This window comes from Hemiscyllium ocellatum, chromosome 28 (genome assembly GCF_020745735.1).
Source record: "Hemiscyllium ocellatum isolate sHemOce1 chromosome 28, sHemOce1.pat.X.cur, whole genome shotgun sequence".
Classification (NCBI taxonomy): domain Eukaryota; kingdom Metazoa; phylum Chordata; class Chondrichthyes; order Orectolobiformes; family Hemiscylliidae; genus Hemiscyllium; species Hemiscyllium ocellatum.
In genome coordinates this window covers 6,946,425-6,960,998 of record NC_083428.1, presented here as the reverse complement: position 1 = coordinate 6,960,998, position 14,574 = coordinate 6,946,425, and the positions used below count along the sequence as shown (strand labels likewise).

General features: G+C 46.5%; 1 protein-coding gene across 5 annotated transcripts in view; it reads left to right on the top strand.

Annotated features, from left to right (window-relative positions):
* The window catches only part of LOC132828963 (N-acetyllactosaminide beta-1,3-N-acetylglucosaminyltransferase 3-like), a 101,116-nt gene that overhangs the window by 17,473 nt on the left and 69,069 nt on the right, over window positions 1-14,574 (top strand). The window contains exon 1 of one of the 5 annotated variants that reach the window (XM_060846196.1): window positions 8,677-8,835. The exons of 3 other annotated variants lie outside the window; for them this stretch is intronic. The gene's annotated coding sequence lies outside the window, so the exon portion shown is untranslated. One more of the 5 variants, XM_060846194.1, reaches the window with a different exon arrangement.

Here is a 14,574-nt window from a genome sequence, read left to right as displayed (position 1 = left end):
AGTGCAGACAATACAGACCCAGCAAGCCCCCATCCCTCCCACCTTCCGACCACTCTAAGGCAGCCCGCCCCTACCCACCTTCCGGCTCTCGGTCCACCCCATGCCCCTTCCAGTTCTCGGTCCGCCCTGACACACCTTTCGACCACCTCTAGGACAGCCCGCCCCGGTACGCGCCCAGGGTGACAGTGGTCAGGACGGCCTACGCACCTTCCAGCTTAGTATCAGGTCTATTAATGGCATGTGCACAAGTTGTTGCTGGCTGTTTATCTGGTGGATGCTCCACCCTTGCTGTGATGCTTCTTCAATGGCTCCAGAAAATATCATTCAGTTTGTGTCCTGGATGCCAACATGACTGGTCATCCACGCTGCACATGGGTAACTACAACATGACTGGCCATCCACGCTGCACGTGGGTAACTACAACATGACTGGCCATCCACGCTGCACATGGGTAACTACAACATGACTGGTCATCCACGCTGCACGTGGGTAACTACAACATGACTGGCCATCCACGCTGCACATGGGTAACTACAACATGACTGGCTGTCCATGCCACACATGGGTAACTACAACATGACTGACTGTCCATGCCGCACGTGGGTTACTCCAACATGACTGGCCATCCACGCTGCACATGGGTAACTACAACATGACTGGCCGTCCATGCCGCACATGGGTAATTACAACATGACTGGCCATCCATGCTGCACGTGGGTTACTCCAACATGACTGGCCGTCCACGCCGCACATGGGTAACTATAACATGACTGGCCGCCCATGCCGCACGTGGGTTACTCCAACATGACTGGCCATCCATGCCGCACATGGGTAACTATAACATGACTGGCTGTCCATGCCGCACATGGGTAACTGCAACATGACTGGCCGTCCATGCCGCACACGGGTAACTACAACATGACTGGCCGTCCATGCCGCACATGGGTGACTACAACATGACTGGCCATCCATGCCACACATGGGTGACTACAACATGACTGGCCATCCATGCTGCACATGGGTAACTACAACATGATTGGGCATCCATGCCAGACATGGGTAATGCCAACTTGACTGGCCGTCCATGCCGCACATGGGTAACTACAACATGACTGGCCATCCATGCTGCACATGGGTAACTACAACATGACTGGCCATCCATGCTGCACGTGGGCTACTCCAACATGACTGGCCGTCCACGCTGCACATGGGTTACTCCAACATGACTGGCCGTCCATGCCGCACATGGGTAACTACAACATGATTGGTCATCCATGCTGCACATGGGTAACTACAACATGATTGGTCATCCATGTCGCTCATGGGTAATTACAACATGACTGGCCGTCCATGTTGCACATGGGTAACTACAACATGATTGGTCATCCATGCTGCACATGGGTAACTACAACATGATTGGTCATCCACGTCGCACATGGGTAATTACAACATGACTGGCCGTCCATATTGCACATGGGTAACTACAACATGACTGGCCGTCCATGCCGCACATGGGTAACTACAACATGACTGGCTGTCCATGCTGCACAAGGGCAACTACACATGACTGGCCGTCCATGCCACATATTGGTAACTACAACGTGATTGGCCATCCACGCTGCACATAGTTTACTCCAACATGACTGGCCATCCATGCTGCAGATGGGTTACTCCAACCTCCTGGCTCACTGGCCATTGCACTGCAGAATAGCTTCATCATTGATGGTGTTGTCATGAGCTGTTGATGTGAGCGAGAGCTCTACCTTGTATTGTGATCCAGTACCACCACTCATCCTTTACCTGCCTCGGGGTTTCACACACTGGTGACATCCCAGTTGAGACCTTAGTTAACCAATCCAATAAGTTGTGACTCCACTGTTGGTCACCATGGGCAGAATCGTATAGGGTCTGCGCAATGTGAGCTGTGGCAGGATTGGACAAGGTGTCCAGCATGACACTGAGAGCATCTCGCAAGGCAGCAGCAAGGTGCCAGTTATAGAGTCACAGAATCCCTATAGTGCGGAAAGAGGCCATTCAGCCCATTGAGTCAGCACTGACCCTCTGAAGAGCATCTCACCCAGACCCAACTACCCCTCACCATATTCCTGTAACCCTGTATTTCCTATGGTTAATCCACCTAACCTGCACACCTTTGCACCGTGGGAGGATAGCAGAGCACCTGAAGGAAACCCATGCAGACATGGGGAGAATGTGTAAATTTAACACAGACAACGTGTACCCCCCAAAAGGCAACCCCACCAGACCTAGCCTCCCACCCTGGTCCCATAATTCCCCTGGCCAATCCACCTTATCTTCATATTTTTGGATGGTGGGTGGAAACCCACGCAGACAGTCACATAAAACTGGAATCGAATCTGTGTGGTGCAACAGTGCTAACCATCTGAGCCACTGTGCCACTCTGCTCATTAAACACCTGATTAGTGGCATAACTAATGTCCTTAATATTTAACTTCCTATCTTGCCAAACAAGCTAGACATCGAGAATTCTCGGCATGGAAATGACAGCATGTACCTGGCTGTGACCAAGCTCCATGTTACTCAGCATCATAGCGCACCATCCGTGGGAAACCACACATACACTCCTCATGTTCTGGTGAAGAGTCTCCAGACCCGAAATGTGAACCCTGTTTCTCTCTCCACAGATGCTGCCAGACCTGCTGAGATTCTCCAGCACTTCCTTTTTTGTTTCCGAATTGTTTTTTTCTCTCTGCTTTTTTGCTCGGAAACACCTGTTGATATGGATCCCTCTGAATATTCCCTAGTTTGCCCAGTTCCATTCACGTTTAAGCTAACTACTCAGCTGGTAACCTTTCACCTTCCAACATAAGACCGCCTCATGCCAGTTAGAATTAAATAAGTTGCACTCCATTCTTGCTGACTTCGTTGTCCGGAGTCGCTATCTTTCAACAAAATGTAATTTCAGTGCTTACTTCTTTTGTACATCTGACTTCCTAAAGTGCGCTATCTGTGGCCACAAATGCTTCCGTTTGTGTCAGTATTTGTCCTTTTTTAAAAATCACTTTAGTCCATCTCAGTCACTCTCAGGCACTAATAGTAGATTATGGCAGTTATAATTGTGCTTACCATCATTAACACATTTTGCAGTCATCATTCTAACAAACACAAGCCATCTGTTGCCCTGAGATTTGACATTGTATAATGTAGAGTAATTCCTCTGAATTATTATCTGCGTTCTCCATCTTTATAAGGCTTACTCAAGCTTCCCAGCAAAGTCCTTGTGAATATATTTGCATTTTGTTTTGCAGATTTAGCACATCTTTCCATGAGCTGGTCATGTTTCCTTTTCATTCATGCAATGTCCTTGAGCTTAATGATCCCTGTATCCAAACAGAAAGGAACACCATTTGAATATCATGAGCTTGATATGCCACAGTGAACAACTGCAATTCTTCAAACACACACTTCCACCGAGGAGACAGTGTCTGAATCAGACTCAGACAGAGTGATCGAGAGGATTGTGGGGCGTTACATTAACCTCAAACAAACCTTTCATCTTTCAGTGAGAGGCCCGTTAGGGTGGATATAAAAGCTGGTTAGCAGTTATTCCTAAACCCAACATCTCTGCCGCAGTTTATCACTGTATTTGGAGGGGGGTGGGGAGAGGCACTGAGTGCAAATTGGCTGCTATGTCTCCTTTGTGACTTGAGTTTAACTCACAGCTAAACTAATAGTTAAACTGTATGGCACGGTGGCTCAGTGGTTAGCACTGCTGCCTCACAGCATCAGGGACCTGGGTTTGATCCCGGCCTCGGGCAACTGTCTGTGTGGAGTTTGCACATTCTCCCCCGTGTCTGCGTGGGTTTCCTCCCACAGTCCAAAGATGTGCAGGTTAGGGTGGATTGGCCATGCTAAATTATCTGTAGTGTTAGGTACATTAGTCAGGGGTAAATATAGGGTTGGGGAATGGGTCTGGGTGGGTTACTCTGTAGAGGGTCAGTTTGGACTCGTTGGGCTGAAGGGCCTCCTTTCCATGCAGTAGGGAATCTAATCTACTAGTTAAACGCGACTAAAATTTAGAAAGAGGTGATCTCATCGAAGTCTTTGTGATATTACCGGGAAAAAAGCAGGGCAGATCCACTGGTTGGGGATTCTCGATCGCGGGGCATAGTCTGAGAATGATGGCCAGACCATTCAGGAGAGATGTTAGGAAGCACATTGACACAAAAAGGGTCGTAGAGGTTTGGAATTCTACCCCCCTTTTCGTGTCAACGTGTTTCCTAACATCTCTCCTGAGTGGATGCTGGATCAGTTGGTAATTTTAAATGTGAGATAGATTATGTTTTTGTTCAGCAAATGTATTAAGGGACATGGGCCAAAGGCCAGTATACGGAGTTGGGTCACAGATCAGCCATGATCTCATTGAGTGTTGGAACAAGCTTGAGGGGCTGAATGGCCTCCTCCTCTTCCTATGAGTGTTGTAACTATTTAATAGGTATGTTTAAACACCTTTGTGGAAAAGTGTTTTAAGGTTATGAAAAGTGAAAACTATAAGGTTTTAACTTTTGAAAATACAATTTTGGGCCAGAATGTTAAACATTTTTTGTTTTTGTTTCCTGTTTTGCTTTCTGTCCGTTTTCTGTCTTTCTTGTTTGTTTTTCAAATGCTGCTTTTTGTTTGACCTGCTACATTTCTCTGAACTTTTATTAAGTCTCCCTTTTCTTACCTGTGGTTACAAAGCACTTTGTGACCTCAGACGGTTGTAAAAGGTGCAATATAAATCTTCCTTCCGAAAGGCGACCAGATGCTTCCTCAATCCAACCGTTCTGTTGACTCACAGAAGAAATTGTTCCGGACACACACCCCCTGCTGTGTTTGCCCTGGTTCAATGTCAAACATCTGATTTTCCTCCTTTGTTCTGCGTTTGTTTCCAGCATTTTTCATTCTGTTAAACAATTAGAAGTTTTTAGCTGAAATTTTGAAACTTAAAAGTTTGGATCAAACTGACATAAATTTTATGTTGATTGATCATTTTTTAATCCTTGTTTTCTTTAACCTGGTGGCTCCATAGCAAAATGGAAACCAGATAAAGAATAAAAAAAGAGACTAAATAAAAGTTCTCAAAACTGCAGCAAGTTAAATAAAAAGCAGCGTTGGAAAATAATGTGAGGAAGACTGAAACTGTGGAGTTTCCCTGTGTCTGCTCTGGTCTCCTCTCCCACAATTCAAAGCTGTGTGGGTCAGGTGAATTGGCCATGGGAAATGCAGAGTTACAGGGATAACAGAGCAGGGAGTGTGGGTCTGGGTGGGATACTTTTTGGAGGGTCATTGTTGACTTGATGGGCTGAATGTAAAAAGTGAGGTCTGCAGATGCTGGAGATCAGAGCTGAAAATGTGTTGCTGGTTAAAGCGCAGCAGGTCAGGCAGCATCCAAGGAACAGGAAATTCGACGTTTCGGGCAAAAGCCCTTCATCAGGAATGAGGAAAGTGTATCCAGCAGGCTAAGATAAAAGGTAGGGAGGAGGGACTTGGGGGAGGGGCGATGGAGATGTGATAGGTGGAAGGAGGTCAAGGTGAGGGTGATAGGCCGGAGTGGGGTGGGGACGGACAGGTCAGCAAGAAAATTGCAGGTTAGGAGGGCGGTGCTGAGTTCGAGGGAATCGACTGAGACAAGGTGGGGGGAGGGGAAATGAGGAAACTGGAGAAATCTGAGTTCATCTCTTGTGGTTGGAGGGTTCCCAGGCGGAAGATGAGGCGCTCTTCCTCCAACCGTCGTGTTGTTATGTTCTGGCGATGGAGGAGTCCAAGGACCTGCATGTCCTTGGTGGAGTGGGCTGAATGACCTACTTGCACACTGTGGTGATTTTATGATGATTCTAAAAAAAACAGGCCAGAAAGCAGAACAGGAAGCAAAAATGAAATAGCTTAAAATTCTGACTTCATATTGTATTTTCAAAAGGTAAGATCTTGTGGTTTTTACTTTTCATGACCTTAAAACATTCCAAAGCATTTATCCTCAAAGATATTATAGCGTAACCATTAAATAGTTACAACACTCATAGGAACAGGGTACATCTGTAGCCAATGGAGTAGTTTTGAATGGTTGAAATGTGGCAATTGATTTACATTTCTGTGGAGACAAACATGTTTAACTGCTCCGAACAGGCCTAGAATTGATGTAGAGTGAGGATTATTGCGGACTTTTTGCTAAACATCTCTTTGGGGGAACACAGTACGCCAGAAACTGCTTCCTTGTCAAATCTCATTTTAATCATCTAGTCCAAATAGAATCTTATCTTCTATCTGGAAGAGGGACTTTCCAATTGCTGGCCTATGATGTCAGCTTGTTTCAGCCATTCATTCCCTTTTGTCTGGGTCAGAAGGCGTGAGAACAAATTTGCACCAACCACCATCTTATCAAAACATTCGATGGCAGTGTCACTACCTCTGGGTTCAAGTCCAGAGGTGGAAACAGCTTGATTTGCAAAAAGAGGATTGATCAAAAAAGCTTCAGAGTGGAATTTAAGCTCATCAGTACTATATTGAGGGAATCGACGTTTCGGACATAAGCTCTTCGTCAGGAAGCCTTTCCAGATGAAGGGCTTATGCCCGAAACATCGATTCTCCTGCTCCTCAGATGCTGCCTGACCTGCTGTGCTTTTCCAGCACCACACTCTCGACTCTGATCTTCAGCATCTGCAGACCTCAGTTTCTTCTATATTGAGGGAATGTTGCATTGACTCCTGCACAGCACAACAACTCAAGAGGTCAGCGAGAGAGAGAGAGAGAGAGAAAAACCACAGCACTGCAGGTCAAGAGGTTAGAGAGAGCGCGAGAGAGAGAGAGATAGATAGATAAAGAGAAAGAGAGAGAAAGAGAAGACCAAAGCAGTTGTGAAGGGCTTGTGTCACTGGATTCGACAATGGCATGTGCACATGGAGCCTATTAGTGAGATGGAGTCAGCACCTGGTCGGTTATGGTGAATGAGTGAGGCCGGCTGTAAGGGATGGTTAACACACCTGCTCAAATAAGGCTGATTTGACAGGGGAGCACCACAGCAGGGGACTGGGGGCGTATGGACTGTGATGGATGTCATGTAGGAGCGAGCTGGTGGGATCGCTCTTTGAGAGGTTGGTTATGCGGCCAACGTGGGGGCAGTACCAAGGAGCTTTAACCTGGGAGACCGCAGGCGACTGGGCTCCCCCACTCCACCTGCAGACACCCCCTCCATCTCTCTGAGTGGCTGCAGAGTCAGGGTTAGAGCCGCTGACTGCCTCTATCTGTCGAGACCTCTACCCCGATGTGGACATCTGACTGACCCCTGCACCGTCTCTGAGACTGTGACAACACCTTGGGGCAGTTCCATGAAAACAACGTCACCACAAGTGAACTCCAGACTGCTTTCCGAATGAAGAAAATTCCATAACGTTTTCTTAACTGCAACCTACATCCTGTCTTCTGTCTCAATCAACATCCTGCCTGTTCCACCTTGCTGCTATCAGAAGGATATGATTGCATTTGAGAGGGTGCAGAGGAGATTCATCGCTTCATAAAGAAGGGACATAAGTTTAAAGTGAAAGGCAGGAGGTTTAGAGTGGGTGAGAGGAAAGCCTTTTCATCCAGAGGCTGGCGGGGGTCTGAAGTGCATTGTCTGGGAGGCTAGTTGAGGCATGAACCCTCACAACTTTTTACAAAGTACTTAGATGAGCCCTTGACATATCATAATGTTCAAATTTATGGGTCTAGCATGGGAAAGTGGGACCAGTGTATGGTCCGAGTTGCCAGAGGCAGTGGTGGAGGCTGGTACAATTACATTTATAAGGCTGTGTATATGAATAGGAAGAGTTTGGAGAGATATGGGCCAAATGCTGGCAACTGGGACGAGATTAGGTTGGGATTTCTGGTCAGCATGGACCGAAGGGTCTATTACTGTGCTGTACATCTTGATGACGTTATGATTCTAATGAAGATAGTAGTGTATTTGTGGCAGTACTGACTCAATGGTTTGAAGGCCTCTCCTGTACCATATGATTCTATGAAATTGTTGATAATTAGATACGTGACTTGAAATCAGAACCAGAGTACAGGTATTATAATATCAAACATTTCCCCGGGTTGGGCAAGTCCAGAACTAGAGGGCACAGGTTTAGGGTGAGAGGCGAAAAATTTAAAAGGGAGCTAAGGGGTAACTTTTTCATGCAGAGGGTGGTGCGTGAATGGAATGAGCTGCCAGAGGAAGTGGTGGAGGCTGGTACAATGACAACATTTAAAAGGCATCTGAATGGGTATATGAATAGGAAGTGTTTAGAAGGATATGGGCCAAAGGCTGGCAAATGGTACTAGATTAGATTAAGATATCTGGTCAGCATAGATGAGTTGGACCGAAGGGTCTGTTTCCACACCGTACAAATCTATGACTCTGTGGAAGTTGAGTGAATAGGATATGGAGGTAAAATGCAGAAGATGTCAGATACTGGTGAGTCAGAGGAAACATCAAATACATTTCCTGGAATTGACAAAGCTAGAGGGAGGAGCTGAAAGATATTTATACCTTTGAGCTGCTGCACAGCGACAAATATTTCAAACGAAAGCCAATCAGCAACAAACAAAGCCAACACAATGACAAACCGTTGTGTAAACAGAAAAATGCCACAGTCCATTGGGTCAGACTGCAGCCTTGGAAATTGTTAGGGCTTCTGGTCGCCAAGAAATGAGAAAGTAATCCAAGCGTGAGAGACTGTGCTTTGTGTGATCTGGTCTCTCAGCCAGGCAGTCGCGCGAGAGAATCCTGAGCTTTTTAACCTTTATATGGAACTCCTTTGAGGAAGGAGAGACAAGACAAACCATGGGAGGAAGGTAAAACCACACCGTTTGTGTTAGCATTTGAGCTTGTCCAGCAAAAACCAGGTTTGCTTACAGCCCTGACCTCAGGAAATTTGCGGTGTGCGAGTGGACTCTCAGATAAAGGTGTGAAGGTGAAACCCTGAAATCATGCAAGTAATGTTTACAGGTACGTAGGAGTCCCTCTGTACAGAGGAATTAGAATGGGCAGAATGGCCTGTCTCATTGGTAATGATAAAAACTGAAATAACTGCGGATGTTGTAAATCAGAGACAAATAAATAGAAATCGCTGGAAAAGCTCAGCAGGTTTGGCAGCATCTGTGGAGAGAAATCAGAGTTAACGTTTCGGGTTGAGTGACCCTTCCTCGGACGCTGCCAGATCTGTCGCATTTTCCAGTAATTTTTTGTCTCATTGATAATAATCTTGTGTGGAAGGGACTGAGTTCCTTGTGGTGTTTGGTCAGTGCTGATGGGAAGGGATATGTGGGCACAAAGAAAATATTGAGAAATAAACCAGCATGTATAGAGACAGACTAATGTGGTGAATAGTAAACTAATGGTGAAATCACAGGAAGGGAGAAAGGAACAAAGTCTAAATTTGAGTTACACTGCTTGCATGTGAATACATAATTATAGATTTATTGAGGTCTACAGCACAGTAGAAGGCCCTTTGGCCCATCTAGTCCGTGCCGGTCAAAAACAGCCGCCTCACTATTCTAATCCCCCTAATAAGAGTAACAGGCACTGATTACATAGTGGGATTGTGATGTTGTGGCGATAATGGAGGATCTGGTTTAAGAAAGGGTGAGATTGGGTACTATATGGTCCCGGCTACAAGGTGTTCATAAAGGATTAGTAGAACAAAAGTAGGAGGAGTGGTGTGTATTTGGTTAAAGACAGCATTGAACTTATGGAGAAAGGTAGTGTTTAGAGGGTTCAAGGACAGAGCCATGGAATAAGAAGGGAATAATGAGATTATTTGGTGTTACCTATAGTCAGTGAGAAGAATGTAGAGGAACAAATCTGCAAGGAAATAGCAGAGAGGTTTAACTGTTATAGAGTATTCTTAATTACCTGAGCTGAAAATGTGTTGCTGGAAAAGCACAGCAGGTCAGGCAGCATCCAAGGATGCCTGAAGAAGGGCTTATGCCTGAAACATCGAATCTCCTGCTCCTTGGATGCTGCCTGACCTGCTGCACTTTTCCAGCAACATATTTTCAGCTCTGATCTCCAGCATCTGCAGACCTCACTTTCTCCTCCTATTCTTAATTACCTGTAAATTAACAGGGACCGAGTTAATGTAAGGGTCAGAAAGGAACAAGTATTGCTAATAATAGGGCGGCACAGCACCAGGGTCCCAGGTTCGATTCCAGCCTCGGCCGACTGTGTGTGGAGTCTGTACATTCTCCCCATGTCTGCGTGGGTTTCCACCTGGTGCTCCAGTTTCCTCCCACAGTCCAAAGATGTACAGGTTAGGTGAATTGGCCATGCCAAAATGCTCCATAGTATTCAGGTGCATAGGTTAGGTGCATTAGTCAGGGGAAATGTAGAGTAATAGGGTAGGGGAATGGGTCTGGGTGGGATACTCTTCGGAGGGTCGGTGTGGACTTGTTGGGCCAAATAGCCTGTTTCCACACTGTAGTTCTATGAACTGGGCCAGACCACTCAAAACATCATTAAGCAGGCAGCCCCAGACCATAACATTGCAATTTGTTTCAGTAAGTGTACAGTGAAAATTACCTGGATTAAGTTAGCTAGGTTGTCTACCAGATTTAAAACAGACAAAACATTTATTCACAAAATTACACAATGAAACTCGAAAAACAGAATACAGAGCCCCTCCAGAACTCAGTCGATCCAAAGTAGACTTAACTATCATGTTCCAAATAAACACAACAGTCCCAATAAGCAAACCCCCTTGAAAACACAATACAAAAAAGAGTCAGAGTGTTACTGGTTGAAATAGCAGAGAGAGTTTCCACAACAGCCTCCTGTTGAACTCTCAACCAGTCCTGGACTGAACTAAACTGCTCAGCTCAGCTAGAGAGCTGACCACTCCCCTTTCCTTCTACAGGTCACTTCTAAAACATGACCACTTTGACCTGAAGTCTCATCTGTTTACCTATAAACAAAAGGCCTCTCAAAATCCTTTCAATCTCTGTACCAAACCAAACTGATCCGAGCCCAGCCTGGTTTATTGTCCCTCTGAAAACAATCAAGGGTAGAGTCTCCTTGAGCCAAGGAACAGATTTTAGTCAAAAAAAAAGGACTAGCATTGTGACAGTAGGGATTCTGTGAATAATCTTGTGTGAAAAGGAATGAGTTTCTTGTGAGTATTTGGTCAGTGCTGATGTAGATTACATTTCCTGCAGCAGTATGTATCCTGCTCAACCTGAGATAAGGCTCAGGTTGGTAATGAGGTGGGTCAAAGAAATCAGGTAACAATGGAGCAGACCATTTCAGGAACAGTGATCATTGTATCATAAGGTTTGGGATGATGGTAGGAGATGACGGACTGAGTAAGGATCATCAATTGCTAGATAGAGCAGGCTTTGAAGGTGCAAGAAGAGAACTGGGCTGGATATATTGGAACTAAAGCTTGTTGGGACAAACAGTAGATACCCTTAAAGAGGAAATGGGTTGGGCTACTGTTGAGGTATATTCCCTTACATTGGAAAAGTGGGATAAACAAATCCAAGCTCTCCGAATGACGAAGGAGATAGAAATTAAGGTAAAGAAGAACATATGTTCTCGTGGCCAGTGTGAGGGAGTCAACACAATTGAGAACCATACTGAATATAACAGGTTCGGAAGGGAGGTGAGAAAGCAAATAAGGGAAGGAACGAAGGACTCTGAAAGAGGTCTGGCAGCTAAAATTGAGGGAAGTCCTCCAAACTCTTTTTCAAGCACATCAAAAGTAAAACAATGGTAAAAGGAGAATTAGGACAGGTTAGGGACCAAAAAGGGGATTTACATTTTGGGGCAAAACTTCAAGGTAGATGATACTCAAGCTGTAGTGACAGAAGGGGAGGGTGAATTAACAGGAGGGTTGATTACTAATGAGGAGGGGGCATTGGATAAACTGTTGATATTTCATCTGCTGCAAATGTGTTGCTGGTCAAAGCACAGCAGGCCAGGCAGCATCTCAGGAATAGAGAATTCGACGTTTCGAGCATAAGCCCTTCATCAGGAATAAGAGAGAGAGAGAGCCAAGCAGGCTAAGATAAAGGGTAGGGAGGAGGGACTAGGGGGAGGGGCGATGGAGGTGGGATAGGTGGAAGGAGGTCAAGGTGAGGGTGATAGGCCGGAGTGGGGTGGGGGCGGAGAGGTCAGGAAGAGGATTCACCTTGACCTCCTTCCACCTATCCCACCTCCATCGCCCCTCCCCCTACTCCCTCCTCCCTACCCTTTATCTTAGCCTGCTTGGCTCTCTCTCTCTCTTATTCCTGATGAAGGGCTTATGCTCGAAACGTCGAATTCTCTATTCCTGAGATGCTGCCTGGCCTGCTGTGCTTTGACCAGCAACACATTTGCAGCTGTGATCTCCAGCATCTGCAGACCTCATTTTTTACTTGTTGATATTTCATGTTGATAAGGCACTGGATCTAGATGAACTATACCCAAAGATAATGAAGGAAATAAGAGTGGGAATTACAGTAGCAGTGATAATTATCTTTCTCTGGATTAGTGTGTGGTGTTGGAGGATTGCTGAATTGGAAACCAGAAGACCATAAGAAACAGGATCAGGAATACGCCATTCAGGCCCCCAGGCCAGCTCTGCCATGTGATATGATCATGGCTGATCCGACATTCCTTATATCCACCTTCCTGCCTTTTCTCCATAATCCTTGATTCCCAACTGATCAAGAATTTGTCAATCTCAGCCTGAAAAATATACCACAAGGGCTCTGCCCCCATAGCTCACTGTGACAAGGAGATGCAGGGAGTCTCAACCCTCTGACAGAAAAAAAATCCCCCTCATCTCAGTTTTAAATTAGCGTGCCTTTATTCTGAGACTGTGACCTCTGGTTCTAGATTTTCCCATGATGGGAAACACCCTCTCAGCATTTACCCTGTCAAGCCCTTTAAGAATCCGATATTTTTCAATGAGATCATCAATCACTCTTCTAGAGCTGAAAATATTGCTGGAAAAGCGCAGCAGGTCAGGCAGCATCCAAAGAGCAGGAGAATTGACGTTTCGGGCATGAGCCCTTCTTCAGGAATGAGGAAAGTGTGTCCAGCAGGCTAAGATAAAAGGTAAGGAGGAAGGACTTGGGGGAGGGGCATTGGAAATGTGATAGGTGGAAGAAGGTTAAGGTGAGGGTGATAGGCCGGAGTGGGGTGGGGACGGAGAGGTCAGGAAGAAGATTGCAGGTTAGGAAGGTGGTGCTGAGTTTGAGAGTTGGGACTGAGACAAGGTGGGGGGAGGGGAAATGAGGAAACTGGAGAAATCTGAGTTCATCCCTTGTGGTTGGAGGGTTCCTTGCGGAAGATGAGGCACTCTTCCTCCAACTGTCGTGTTGCTATGGTCTGGCGATGGAGGAGTCCAAGGACCTGCATGTCCTTGGTGGAGTGGCAGGGGGAGATGAAGTGTTGAGCCACGGGGTGGTTGGTTTGTTGGTCCGGGTGTCCCAGAGGTGTTCTCTGAAACGTTCTCAAACGGACCCCACCACCAGGGATCTATTTCCCTTCCCTCCCCTATCAGAGTTCCAAAAAGACCACTCCCTCCGTGACTCCCTTGTCAGGTCCACACCCCCCACCAACCCAACCTCCACTCCCGGCCCCTCCCCCTGCAACCGCAAGAAATGCAAAACTTGCGCCCACACTTCCCCCCCTTACTTCCCTCCAAGGGATCCTTCCCTATCTGCCACAAATTCACCTGCACCTCCACACACACCATTTACTGCATCTGCTGCAACCGATGTGGCTTCCTCTATATTGGGGAGACAGGCCGCCTACTTGCGGAACGTTTCAGAGAACACCTCTGAGACACCCGGTCCAAACAATCCAACCACCCCGTGGCTTAACACTTCAACTCCCACTCCCACTTCACCAAGGACATGCAGGTCCTTGGACTCCTCCATCGCCAGACCATAGCAACATGACAGCTGGAGGAAGAGTGCCTCAGCTTCCGCCTAGGAACCCTCCAACCACAAGGGATGAATGCAGATTTCTCCAGTTTCCTCATTTCCCCTCCCCCCACCTTGTCTCAGTCCCAACCCTCAAACTCAGCACTACCTTCCTAACCTGCAATCTTCTTCCTGACCTCTCCGCCCAATCCCCACCCCGGCCTATCACCCTCACCTTAACCTCCTTCCACCTATCACATTTCCAACGCCCCTCCCCCAAGTCCCTCCTCCCTACCTTTTATCTTAGCCTGCTTGGCACACTCTCCTCATTCTTGAAGAAGGGCTCATGCCCGAAACGTCGATTCTCCTGCTCCTTGGATGCTGCCTGACTTGCTGCGCTTTTCCAGCAACGCATTTTCAGCTTTGATCTCCAGCATCTGCAGTCCTCACTTTCTCCTAAATCACTCTTCTAGACTCCAGTGAGTAGAGTGCCAAAATGTCTGGCCCTTGGACCATAAGATATAGGAGGAAAATTAGGCCATTTGGCCCATTGAGTCTGCTCCACCATTCAATCGTGGTAACTATGTTTCTCAAACCCATTCTCCTGCCTTCTCCCCCTTACTAATCCAGAACCTATCTAGGTTGAAGTGAAATATACTCAATGACTTGACCTCCACAGCCCTC